Source organism: Manis pentadactyla, chromosome 16, assembly GCF_030020395.1.
Source record: "Manis pentadactyla isolate mManPen7 chromosome 16, mManPen7.hap1, whole genome shotgun sequence".
NCBI lineage: Eukaryota > Metazoa > Chordata > Mammalia > Pholidota > Manidae > Manis > Manis pentadactyla.
Window position 1 is genome coordinate 44,935,333 of NC_080034.1, and position 12,627 is coordinate 44,947,959.

Consider the following 12,627-nt stretch of genomic DNA (forward strand, 5'->3'; position numbering starts at 1 on the left):
GGCTAGGGGAAGGAGCACCACCCAGTCTAAGCCAGTCTCTATGGTCAATTTAGTTAAGGTCTCTTTTAAGGTTCGATTCATTCTTTCTACTTGCCCTGAACTCTGGGGTCTGTACATGCAATGTAATTTCCAATTGGTCCCCAAATACTTAGCGACTCCCTGACTTACCTGGGGATGAAAGCGGGCCCATTGTCAGATCCTATTACCTTAGGTATCCCGAATCGAGGAAATAGTTCTTCTAGTATTTTCTTTGTTACTACTGCAGCCATTTCCTGCCTTGTTGGAAAGGCTTCGACCCATCCTGAAAAGGTATCTACCAACACTAGAAGATATTTAAATTTATACATTCCTGGTTTAATTTCAGTAAAATCTACTTCCCAAAACTGTCCAGGCCGGTTCCCCCTTGCCCATTTTCTAGTCCATTTCTTCTTCCCGGGTGAGTTTGTTTCTTGACAAGGAACACACAGCTTAACTACTGATTAGCTATGTGCTGCAGATTCGGCACATACCACCTGGAGTTTAAGACAGTCTGAGTAAGTTTGTGCGCTCCTAAGTGTGTCCACTGATGCATCTGTTTGATTATGGCTTTGGCAGTTGCTTGGGGTAGGATGATTTTTTCATCTCAGATACACCAGGCTCTCTTTTGTCCATCAAAATAGTGAGTACGGTCTTTGGAGATTAGTTCTAAATCTTCCGGGCTATATTGATAGGGTGGCAGGCTTGGTTCAGGCTGGGTTTCAGAGAGGAAGATTTCTACTGTCTTTGCGGCTGCTTCTCGGACAGCCTGATCAGCCATATTATTGCCTACAGCGATGTGGGACTTCCCGTATTGGTGAGCAGGGCAATGAATTAATTATACTTACTTTGGCTGGTTTGTGCAGAGCTTCTAAGAGTGCCGTGATTTTCGGCTTGTTTTTTATTTCTCTTCCTTCGGAGGTGAGGAGTCCTCTTTGTTGGTAAATGGCTCCATGCACGTGTGCTGTCGCAAAGGCATACCTACTATCTGTATAGATGTTAATCTTCTTTCCAGACCCCAGTTCTAGCGCTCTTGTAAGAGCGATGAGCTCAGCTTTCTGCGCCGAGGTTCCCTCAGGGAGGGGCTGAGACCACACTATTTTTTCTCCATCTACCACTGCCTCCCCTGCCTTATGCTTTCCTTGGTCTAGGTAGCTGCTTCCATCTGTGAACCAGGTGGTTTCAGCGTCTGGTAAAGGCAGGTCAGTCAAGTCTTTACGCCACCCATGGGCTTCGGCTAATACTTGCTGACAGTCATGCACTGGGGGTTCAAGATCGGGGTCTGGGAGCAAAGTGGCCGGATTGAGACTGGTCGGCGGGGAGAATGTCACCTGGTCGGAGTTGAGCAACAGGGCTTGGTAGTGAGTTATCCAAGCATTTGTAAGCCACCGATGCAGGGGCTGCTGGATTATGCTTTCTAGCGCGTGCAGAGCAGTCACGGTTAGATTTTGCCCTAGGGTCAATTTGTCCGCATCTTTGACTAACAATGCTGCTGCAGTGATTATTTTCAAACATGCAGTCCCGCCAGCGGCTACTGGATCTAGTTTTTTAGACAGGTATGCTACAGGCCGTTTCCATGGTCCGAGCTTCTGAGTCAGCACCCCTTTGGCTATCTCCCTGTTTTCCACCACTAACAGGTGGAAGGGTTTTGTCACATCGGGGAGTCCCAGAGCTGGGGCGGACATCAATGCCAGATTAATGGCATCAAATGCCTTCTGTTCTTTCTCTCCCCAAGAGAACTGTCCAGCTTTGGTGAGAGGGTAAAGGGGGGCTGCCATTTCTGCGAACCCAGGGACCCATAGCCTGCAAAATCCTGCAGTCCCCAGGAATTCTCTGACTTGCTTAGGAGTCTCAGGCGGGGGGATATGGAGAACAGTCTCTTTCCTCGCATCTGACAGCCACCTCTTCCCTTCTCGTAACACATAGCCCAGGTAACTTACCTGTCATCTGCAGATTTGTGCTTTCTTGGCTGATGCCCAATATCCTAGAGTTCCTAATTCTGCCAGAAGTTTCTCTGTCCCTTTCAGGCAGTCTTCTTCCATTTTGGCTGCAAGTAGAAGATCATCAACATATTGCAACAAGTTTACCTGGGGGTTAGTTTCTCGATATAACGCCAGGTCCTGGTTGAGAGCTTCATCGAAGTGGGTGGGAGAATTTTTGAATCCTTGCAGGAGCCGGGTCCACATGAGTTGCCCCGTCACTTCTCCGTCTGGGTCTCTCCATTCAAAGGCGAAGAGCTCCTGACTCTTCAGCGCAAGTTGGAGGCAGAAGAAGGCATCTTTTAAATCTAAAATGGTATACCAGCCTCAGAGAGGTGGCAAGGAACTTAAAAGATTATAAGGATTAGGAACTGTGGGATGAATGTCTACTACCTGCTTGTTAACTTCTCGCAGGTCCTGGACTGGATGGTATTCATTTGTGCCTGGCTTCCTGACAGGAAGGAGTGGGGTGTTCCAAGTGGATTGACATCTGTGCAATATCCCCAACTGGAGGAATTGGGTGATATGGGGCCGGATTCCCTCTCTGGCTTCTCTCGGCATAGGGTACTGGCGAACGGCTACGGGGGTGGCTTGTGGTTTTAGTTCAAGATAGACGGGCGGCCTATGTTTAGCCTTCCTGATTCCCGCCATCTCTGCCCATGCCTGGGGGAACTTTCTTAGCCACAGGCTGAGATCTCTGGAGCCTGAGTTCTTTCTTTCAAATTCAAAGAGTATATACTCATCTTCTAACCTCACAGTCAATATCTGGATGGGTTTCCTCTGAGGGCATTTTAAGCTGTAGCCCCTCTGGCAAGAAATGGATCTGGGCTTTCATTTTTGTGAGCAAGTCTCTTCCCAATAAAGGATATGGGCGATCCGGGATCACGAGGAAAGAGTGAGACACTAATCCTGTTCCTAGGTCTACCGTCTGTGAGGTGGTCCAAGAGTACATTTTATTTCCCGTGGCTCCCTGGACCCATGACTTCCTATTTGAAAGTCGTCCATCAGCTTGTGGCAATACTGAGTGCTGTTCACCAGTGTCTACTAAGAATTGAGTAGGTTTCCCCTCCACAGTTAAGGTTACCCTAGGTTCGGGGAGGGGCTCCGAAACCCGTCCCCCCTAATCACTGTCTCCGTGCATGGTTAGAATTTTGGGGTGGGCAATGGGTTTTTCCCACTGCTGAAGTTTCTTTTTCCTGTTTGGGCATTCTCTGGCCCAATGTCCCTTTTCTTTACAGTATGCACACTGATCTTTATCCAGCTGTTGCCTCCTGCCACCTGGCCCTGGTTTAGGTTCTCTGGTCTTTCTCACAACAGTGGTGAGGATTTTATGGAGGTTGAGTTCTTGCCGTCTTTCTTTCCTCAGCTCTCTTTCTTCAGTCTCTTGCAGCTTCCTACCCTCTTTCTCTTCTTCTGTCTCTCTATTATGATACACTTTCTCTGCCACCTGTACTAAGTCTCACAGGGTTTTGTCCTGCAGTCCTTCTAGCTTTTGCAATTTCCTCCTGATGTCTTTACTAGACTGATCTATAAAAGCCACAGTAACTGTGGCTTTATGTTCTTCACTGACTGGATCATACGGAGTGTACTGCCGAAAAGCCTCCATGAGTCTTTCCAAAAATACTGAGGGGGATTCGTCGGGTCCTTGAAGGACTCCCCTTACCTTAGCCAAATTGGTGGGGCACCTCGCCGCTCCCCGGAGACCTGCCATCAGAGGCTGGTGGAAGACTTTCAGGTGCTCCTTACCTTCCGGGGTGTTGAAGTCCCAATCAAGTCTGGTCAGAGGGAACCCTTCTTTTATAATAGCTGGGTTCTGAGTGGGTCGCCCATTGATTCCCGGTACATTTTTCTGGGCCTCTAGGAGGATCCGGTCTTTTTATTTTGTTGTAAACAGGACCTGTAACAACTGATTGCAGTCATCCCAAGTGAGCTGATGGGTGAAAAGTAAAGATTCAATCAGATTGGTCAACCCTCTGGGATTTTCTGAAAATGGGGGATTTGGGGTTTTCCAGTTGTAGAGGTCTGAGGAAGAAAAAGGCCAATACTGTAGGAGTTGCTGGCCATCCTCAGAGGGGGGGCCAAGGGCTCGAAGGGGAAGTGTCACAGCGGCCCCTGGTAAAGGGGCCCGGCGGCTCCTCATTCCTCCGGCTGGGCCAACGTTCTGCCCTCTGCTGGCCTGAGGGGTCAGAGGAGGTGGGGGAATGACAGGAACAGGAGGGACAGGAGGAATAGGAGAGAAAGGGTGGGAAGGAATTTGGACCGGGAGGGGGAGCAGCAGGTTGGGGGAAAGTGGTAGGAGGGTATCGAGGGGGAGAATCGAGGAGGAGGAGATCTGCATCGGGGTGTGGAGGCAGAACTTTCTTAGGCTCTTTTGGGTCATTGCGGACCGCAAAAACCTGTGAAGATGGGTCGGGTAAGAAGGGCTGAACCCAAGAGGGGGGTTCTGTGACTAAGTTTTCCCAGACAAGAATGTAAGGAATCTGGTCCTGGCGTGTGTGGGATCCGGTACTGAAAACTTTCTTCTTGACTGCCTGTATAAGGGGAAGAGAGAAAGTTCCTCTGGGAGGCCAGCCAACCTGAAAACCAGGCCAATCGGCCGAGACCAGAGTGTTCCATTTATCTTTTTTAACAAGAACAGACAGATTGTGTGCTCTACTCTTTACTTCTCCCCAATGTCTTAAAGTCAAGTCTAATGGAGTCGTCTGCATCTGTCCCATTTCTTCCGTCAGCAACAAAACTAAGATAAACACAACAAACAACAAACAGGAGCCTACAGAGAAGAGTCCGCCGCGGCCGCGAAGACAAACCTGAAAGTAAGTTGAGGGCCTGTCGGACTGCAGCGGCAGCTGACTTTCCTCACAGATGAGGACCTCGTCCTCCAGACGGGGGCAAGGGACATCTCCCAAGACCCCTGGTCGGCGACCTGCCAGCGCGTCCGCTTAAGTCAATGCCGACCCAGAAACAGATTGGAGCTCCTACAGGCTTATACAGGTTTCAGGTTTGTTCGCGAACAAAAACAGTGAGTGCGCTCACCAGCCGGCAAAGCACTTTCTGATTAAACACAGGACGTTCTTACAGGTTTGACAAAAGACACACACGGATACAAACACAGTAATACCTGGCCAGGGCAAGCCTCCGATCCTCGGCTTGTCATTCCTCCCGGGGGGCACGCGATCCCGGACGAGCCCCCAAATGTAAGACCCAACGGCCTTATTCTGGTCTGCGCTTCCCCCCAGTGAGGAGACAAAGGCCATGGCAGATCGATGCAACAAGCAAGAGGTTAATTGTTATTCCAGCTAGCTGGGGTCCAAGTGTCTACCCGACACAGCGGGTTTCAACAAGGACCCCGAGCACTCAGAACCAAGGGTTTATATAGCATTTTCAAAGCACTTAACTCATAGTAATTTCCCACAGCTATACATTATTCTTGCAAGACATACATCCTGGGGTTAGGCAAGAGCAAGATAAGACCATTCCTCCATTGTCAGGGCGGTTTCGCATGAAAAACTTGGTATGTAGGATTTAATGACCAAGGTTACTTGACCAAGGGTCACCGCTGCCTTATTCCGGTGTTCATGATTGATTATCTTGTTTTTCTAGACCTTACGCAGCTCCAGTTTTTCTTTTTAAGTCACAACCTCAGAAAACGGCTTCTAGGCCCTTAAAATGGCTACTCTTATGCTGACTTATTACTATTCTTACAAGTTGAATTAGAGGTAAAGTATACCATGTAGTTCTTGACCTGGAGAAACTTGAAGAGCAGAGTTTGCATAGCTCAAGAAGTTGGAATATGTCTTACATGCTATGAAAGGAAAGGTTAAAGAATTGCTATTTCTTTCAAAATCTGGTCACAAATCAAGTGATTACAGGGAAAGGAAATCAGAATAAGTCATGAATTTAAAGGACAGCAAAAATATTCCAACCCCAAATGTGGGTAAAATTGTAATATTTCCAGAATATCTCGCCTGGCTTTGGTACATCTGCATATCAACAGGCATTCAAAGGTGTAAAGAAGTACGCTTTAGTGCATTTGCATCTTTCCTCAGGGGTGGAGAAATTCATCTCCATATCAATGGGTGATTACCTGGGCAACAGAGGGCTTATCTGTACCTGAGAGGTGAGGAGGAGGGGCAGTGTGGTTGCTGCTTGAGCAGAGAAGAAAGACAGCCTGGGACTGCAGTTTGTGAGCAATAAACAGGTTTAGGTTTTAAACTTCATTTTTCCCTTTGACTGATTTTGGTTTTTAGGGGTATTTTGCCCCGGGATTTCTTGTCCCCAGTCTTACACCAAAACATGCCACTCTGGCATATGATTGAGAAACAGGAGATACAGGAGAAGCTCTGAAAACAGAGTACAAGTTACCCTTTTGTAAGGAGATCTCCCTGTCTGTACCAGGAAGAAAAGGATGTTTCTGAATCACAAGAAACAAGAAGGTACTAATAAACCTTACTCTTGTTTATCATGCTGTAAGTCCAGGGAAAGGAAATCCCAGGGCAATATACCTCTCAAAACCGAAATCAGTTAAAGGGAGAAATAAAGTTTAAAACCCATTTATTGCTCACAAACTACAGTCCAGCCATCTCTCTCCCCTGCTCCAGCAGCAGCCAAAAACTGGCACTTCACCTCACCTCTCAGGTACAGATAAGCCCTCCTTGCCCAGGTAATTACCTATTGGTATGGAGATGAACTTCTCTCCACCCCTGAGGAATGATGCAAATACACTAAAGCCATACTTCTTTGCACCTCTGAACTCCTGTTGATATGCAGATATGCTGAAGCCAGGAGAGATATTCTGGAAATGTTACAATTTTACCCAGACATGCTTTTCCTGGTCACCCCCAATAACTGGCCTCCCCCCTACCCTCTTTCTTTTGTCTTCAGCAGAAGATGGTATTTAAGCCTGATTCTAAGCCATCTCTGGGAGTTACTCATTCTTCCCTGGCTATCTCCCATGTATATCTGAGTTATACATGGTAATAAACTTATTTTCCTCTTGTTAATCTGTTTTTTGTTAAAGTTACCACAAGAACTTTAATCAACACTCCCTTTTAGATTTGCCAAAATAACTGCAGCTCTGTGCATAGCCTTGTTAATAATTTTGCTTGCAGTTTGAGAAATAAGACAATAATTGTCCTATCTAGAGTTTGCAGGAACGTCATGACCGTAATTGTGCTAATGGGAGTTAATGAACCGAGGAAGGGGAGTCTGATGGGCCTTGTAAGAATGGGAATAGGTTAGCATAAGAGTAGCCATCTTAAGGGCCTAGAAGCCAGTTTCTGAGTATGTGACTTAGAAAGAAAAACTGGAACTGGGTAAGGCCTTGCAAAACAAGTTAATCATGAACACCGGGTTGGGGGCAGCTGTGGCCTTTGGTCAGCTAACCTTGGTCAGCTCATCTTACATACCAAGCTTATCATGCAGAACCTCCCTAACAATTGAGGAGTGGTCTTATCTTGCTCTCACTTAACCCCAGGATGTATGACTTGCAAAAATAATGTGCAGCTGTGGAAAATTACTATGAGTTAAGTTTTTTGAAAATGCTATATAAACCCTTGGCTTTGACTGCTCGGGGTCCTTGTTGAAACCCGCTGCGCTGCGCAGACACTTGGACCCCAGCTAGCTGGTATAATAAACCTCTTGCTTGTTGCTCCATCTGCCGTGGCCTTCGTCTCCTCACTGGGGGTGTAAGAATAGAAATAGGTTAAATGTAAGAATAAAAATAGGTTTGCATAAGAGTAGCCATCTTAAGGGCCTAAAAGCCATTTCCTGAGTGTGTGTGAACTGGAACTGGGTAAGGACGAGAAAAACAAGATAATCAATCATGAACACCGGAATAAGGCAGCGGAGACCCTTGGTCAGCTAACCTTGGTCAGTAAATCCTACATACCAAGTTTTTCATGCGGAACCGCCCTGACAATGGAGGAATGGTCTTATCTTGCTCTTGCCTAACCCCAGGATGTATGTCTTGCAAGAATAATGTATAGCTGTGGGAAATTACTATGAGTTAAGTGCTTTGAAAATGCTATATAAACCCTTGGTTCTGAGTGCTCGGGGTCCTTGTTGAAACCCGCTGTGTCGGGTAGACACTTGGACCCCAGCTAGCTGGAATAACAATTAACCTCTTGCTTGTTGCATCGATCTGCCATGGCCTTTGTCTCCTCACTGGGGGGAAGCGCAGACCAGAATAAGGCCGTTGGGTCTTACATTTGGGGGCTCGTCCGGGATCGCGTGCCCCCCGGGAGGAATGACAAGCCGAGGATCGGAGGCTTGCCCTGGCCAGGTATTACTGTGTTTGTATCCGTGTGTGTCTTTTGTCAAACCTGTAAGAACGTCCTGTGTTTAATCAGAAAGTGCTTTGCCGGCTGGTGAGCGCACTCACTGTTTTTGTTCGCGAACAAACCTGAAACCTGTATAAGCCTGTAGGAGCTCCAATCTGTTTCTGGGTCGGCATTGACTTAAGCGGACGCGCTGGCAGGTCGCCGACCAGGGGTCTTGGGAGACATCCCTTGCCCCCATCTGGAGGACGAGGTCCTCATCTGTGAGGAAAGTCGGCTGCCGCTGCAGTCCAACAGGCCCTCAACTTACTTTCAGGTTTGTCTCCGCGGCCACGGGAGATTCTTCTCTGTAGGCACCTGGTTGTTGTTTGTTGTGTTTGTTTGTCTTAGTCTTTTTGACAGAAGAAATGGGACAGACGCAGACGACCCCCTTGTCTCTCATGACAGACCATTTTCTCAGACGTTAGGGAGAGAGCTCACAATTTGAGCACGGACATCAGGAAAAGAAAATTTCGTGTTTTCTGCACCTCAAGTGGCCATCCTTTAACGTTGGCTGGCTGCCGGAGGGAACCTTATCATTATGTCTCAGTTTGTATGTTTGTGTGTCTAAGTGTGTAAGTGAAAATATCTTTCTACCTCCGGATGGTATTAATGAAATTGATTTAAAGACAAGCGCTTGTGAAAATTGGGCATTCTAAAACTTCCAGAAAATCTGATAAAAAATGTTAAGCATTAATTCTACTTTGGGTTTGCCTGAGGCGGTCATGTCCTTGTGGTTATCAGCTGCCTAAGTTTACCTAAGGTCATTTTAAGTCATGTTATCTGCTAAATCTTTTAAGAATAAAACGCTTAAAGGCTTGGCTTTGTCTAATATTCAGTAAAGGTCTTGTAAGTAATCTAGCATAGTTGTTACGAATGAGTGAACTAAATGAGTGTGGCAAGTGAATACCTTTTTAATTGTGAGTTACAGTGTGTATACCTACCTACAGTCTGAGAATCTTTGTAGTAACCTAAAACCTTAAAAGTTTTGCTAAGAAGATATACTCTATGTTTAGTGAGAGACTGTGCTGTAAAGCTCATGGTTACAGAAATTATAAAATGTGTTCATAAATTTGTCAATCTAAAGAATGTTAGTTTAACAGTTTACAATAGCCTACTTCTCAGTGTTCACTGGAAATTAAAGTTTCTAATGGTTTTAAGTTCTAATTAAAACTACTTAAAGTAATAAAGAAAACATTTCTCTATGCTAAAAGATGTATGTTTTAATAAGAGAAAGTATAAAGAATGAAAACTCGTCTGCATGCTAAAGAATGTGTTTTTTGATAAAAGAAAGTGACTTTGTTCTAAAGTGCAGCTGTTTGTTTAGAGAGGGATGGAGAGACAGAGACAAAGAGAGAGAGCAGTGTGGTGCAGCAGCGTGGTGCCTTTTGTTGTAGCGGATCTTCTCAGCCTGTTGCTTTGGGGGAGGGTCAGGGTGTTTAGAGATAAGGCGATATAAACCCAGTCAAGCCCCATTCAAGCCCCATTCAAGCCCAGGCATAATTCCCACCCGTTTATGTGCTTGAGACCATGGGGCAAATGAAGAATAAATTACTATATTCTTAAAGATATAGTCGTGCTATGTGAAATTAAAGCAAGTGAGTCTTGATATCAAGTGCACAGCAAAATTAGAATTTTGTTTCCAGTTAAAAAACCAGTTTTCTTTAACTGTTAGTCTGCTCTTAATGTTGAAAGATTGCAAAAGGTTCTCTAATTGTTTTATCAAAGCAGTTTCTAATGCTTAAAGTCTCAGTGAGTTGCCAGACTATTTTTTTAATGAAATCTTAATATTAAAAAGACTAAAAGCTAAAGTTTGTTAACTGTGTAACCTTTATTTGCCTTTGAAATATTTTGTTATTGAAAACGATTGCATGGCATGAGAAATTGAATTATTTATTCCTTATATTTTTATAAGTAGAAAAATCTCTCTAACCAACAAATGATTAAAGTTGTTACTGATTATTTGTTTTCTTAATTTATCCTCCTAAGCAGAATGGTAACAAAGCTTTTTTTTTTTTTTTTTAGCTGATTAAATGCACTTAGTTAACAAACCAAAATTTATTCTTAAAAATTAAACTGTATAGAATCTGGACAAGATTATGTTTCTCCCAGAAAAACAGGTTTCACTGTAAAGGTTTAGATGGACAAACGTGTGACCACTTTTGAGAAATTGTAATAGATGTTTTGAGAACCACCAGGTCTTCTTGTTTAATTTATATGCTGTGGATATGTTTGTATGTTTTAAAAAAACATGGAGGAAATTCCATATTTTTTAATGCAAATGATCTTATAAGCTGCTATGCAAATTCTATTAAAAGCTCTATCTACTATTAAAGAGTAAAACATTCTTGAAGCTTTCAGGGAAAACCTGTAGACTTAAGCACTTTCTCTGCTTTTTTGTATCTGGTCTTGGACACTTATGCTGAGTTATGTTCTTATTATTTTCACTGTTTTTAAGCTATTGATTGTATATAATCTTTAAACCATCCAAATATCCAGCATACATTTCCATGTCACCGCAACCCACTATTGATGCCATGAATGAAATGGCTAGTTAGAAAGCCAAAGGTCATCATTTTTCAATCCCTAAATGAAGAGGTAAAATGCCTGATCTCTTTCATCTCAAAGCATATTTCTGGTCAGATCTGAATATCTGTGGGAAAGAAAGAGACATTTAAATTTGAGATTCTGCTTAAACTTTTAAGTTGAATTCGACTATAGCCATATTCATTCTTTGTATGTATCTCTAACAGGTCTTTTGTATGCCTGGTGATATTATACTCTGCCTTGAGTTTGGACAGTTATTTCAGCTAAATGTGAATTCTTATTGTAGCTTTTTTCCCCTCCTGAAGATGAAAGCAGAGGAATCTACCATCTGCTACCATTCTCTCAAGAATGCTTGGTAACCTAGAATTATTTTGACTTTCTATATACTGTCTTTAAAAACTGACAGCAGCAGTCTCCCCTGCTGCCCCACCTTTTTAAGATATCTCATTTACTGTGCTGGGTATATAGACAATAAATGTGTAATGATAGACAGTTCTAAAAGAATTAAATGTAAAAAGGTGCTTTTACCTCTAGTTAACTCTGATATTTTCCAGATGGCCCCTGGAACATATCAGAGGAATTTTTTCTCATTAGAAAAAGTATTTGACTAATTTGGCTTATTTATCTGATATATATATAACTACCAGGAGAGCACTGTCAAAGAGAATGATGCTAAACTTTGTTACTGAATGTTTTGTGTTACAGAAATATCAGAATTTCCTTATGTCAACTGTCTTACAGTAAGCTCTCATCAGATCTTTAACCATTGTCATTTGTAAGTCTTTTGTCATTTATAGTCAGTTTTATTGTTCCTAAACTAGTAAAGAACTAGATTTCAGCAGAACAGGTATTAGTTACATAAGATTACATAAACTAAAGAAAATGATTTTGTGTCTTTTTGTTTCAAATGTTGCTGATAAAGTGTTTTAAGCTTGTTCTCTTAAGCTGACAACAGTTTGGTAAATGACTATCTTTATAAGCAGAATTGAAACATCCTTCTCTCTACCTGATCCCTACAGAGTTTAAAAACTTTCAGTGACTATTTTTGTATTCCATGGTAGTATGTTTATTTGCACGAGTTCAATAAGAATCTGCTTTCCTTGTGAGAAGACTAATTAAGAACACTGGTTATACTGCCAGGGCTTTGACTGGAATGTCATACCTGAGAGACATGTGCATGGACTCAGATGTGAACAACTTTAAGGAACTAAGATTGACTTTATAAAGCCAATAAAGCCCCTTGGAAGAACTGGCCTGGTACCTTGCTTACAGAGTTCCCAGCAGCCTTATCAAGTGAGTAAAGAAAGTCACTTCCTGGCAAGTGCAGAAACCTCAAGAAGAGAAGAATTCATCCAAATCTACAGGTACTGCAGGCAAAGCTGATGGCAAGTCTGGCTTGGCTGTCTGGCCTCAAGAGGCCTTTAAAAGTTCAATCTGAAATTCCTTACAAAAAGTTCCAGCAAAGCATATTTAAAAGAGCCTGTGTAATCAATTGCTCTTCTTGCTGCACTTGTGCAAATAATCAAGCCAGCTGTTAATTCTTTTCTTAACCTGGTTACTTCTAATAAAAATGAGGGTGATTTTAGAGAAAAATATTGTTTCAATAACGCAGCCTCCTTCCAGAATAGAAAATCCAACTCCAGATGTTGCTACATAACCTAATAACACAATTTGTTTTATCTTGCCTAGAAGCCACAAAACTACAAATAGTAATAGAAACGAAACCCAGAATAGAAGCGCCAGCCTTCTGAGGCCCTCTCAACTGACCGGTG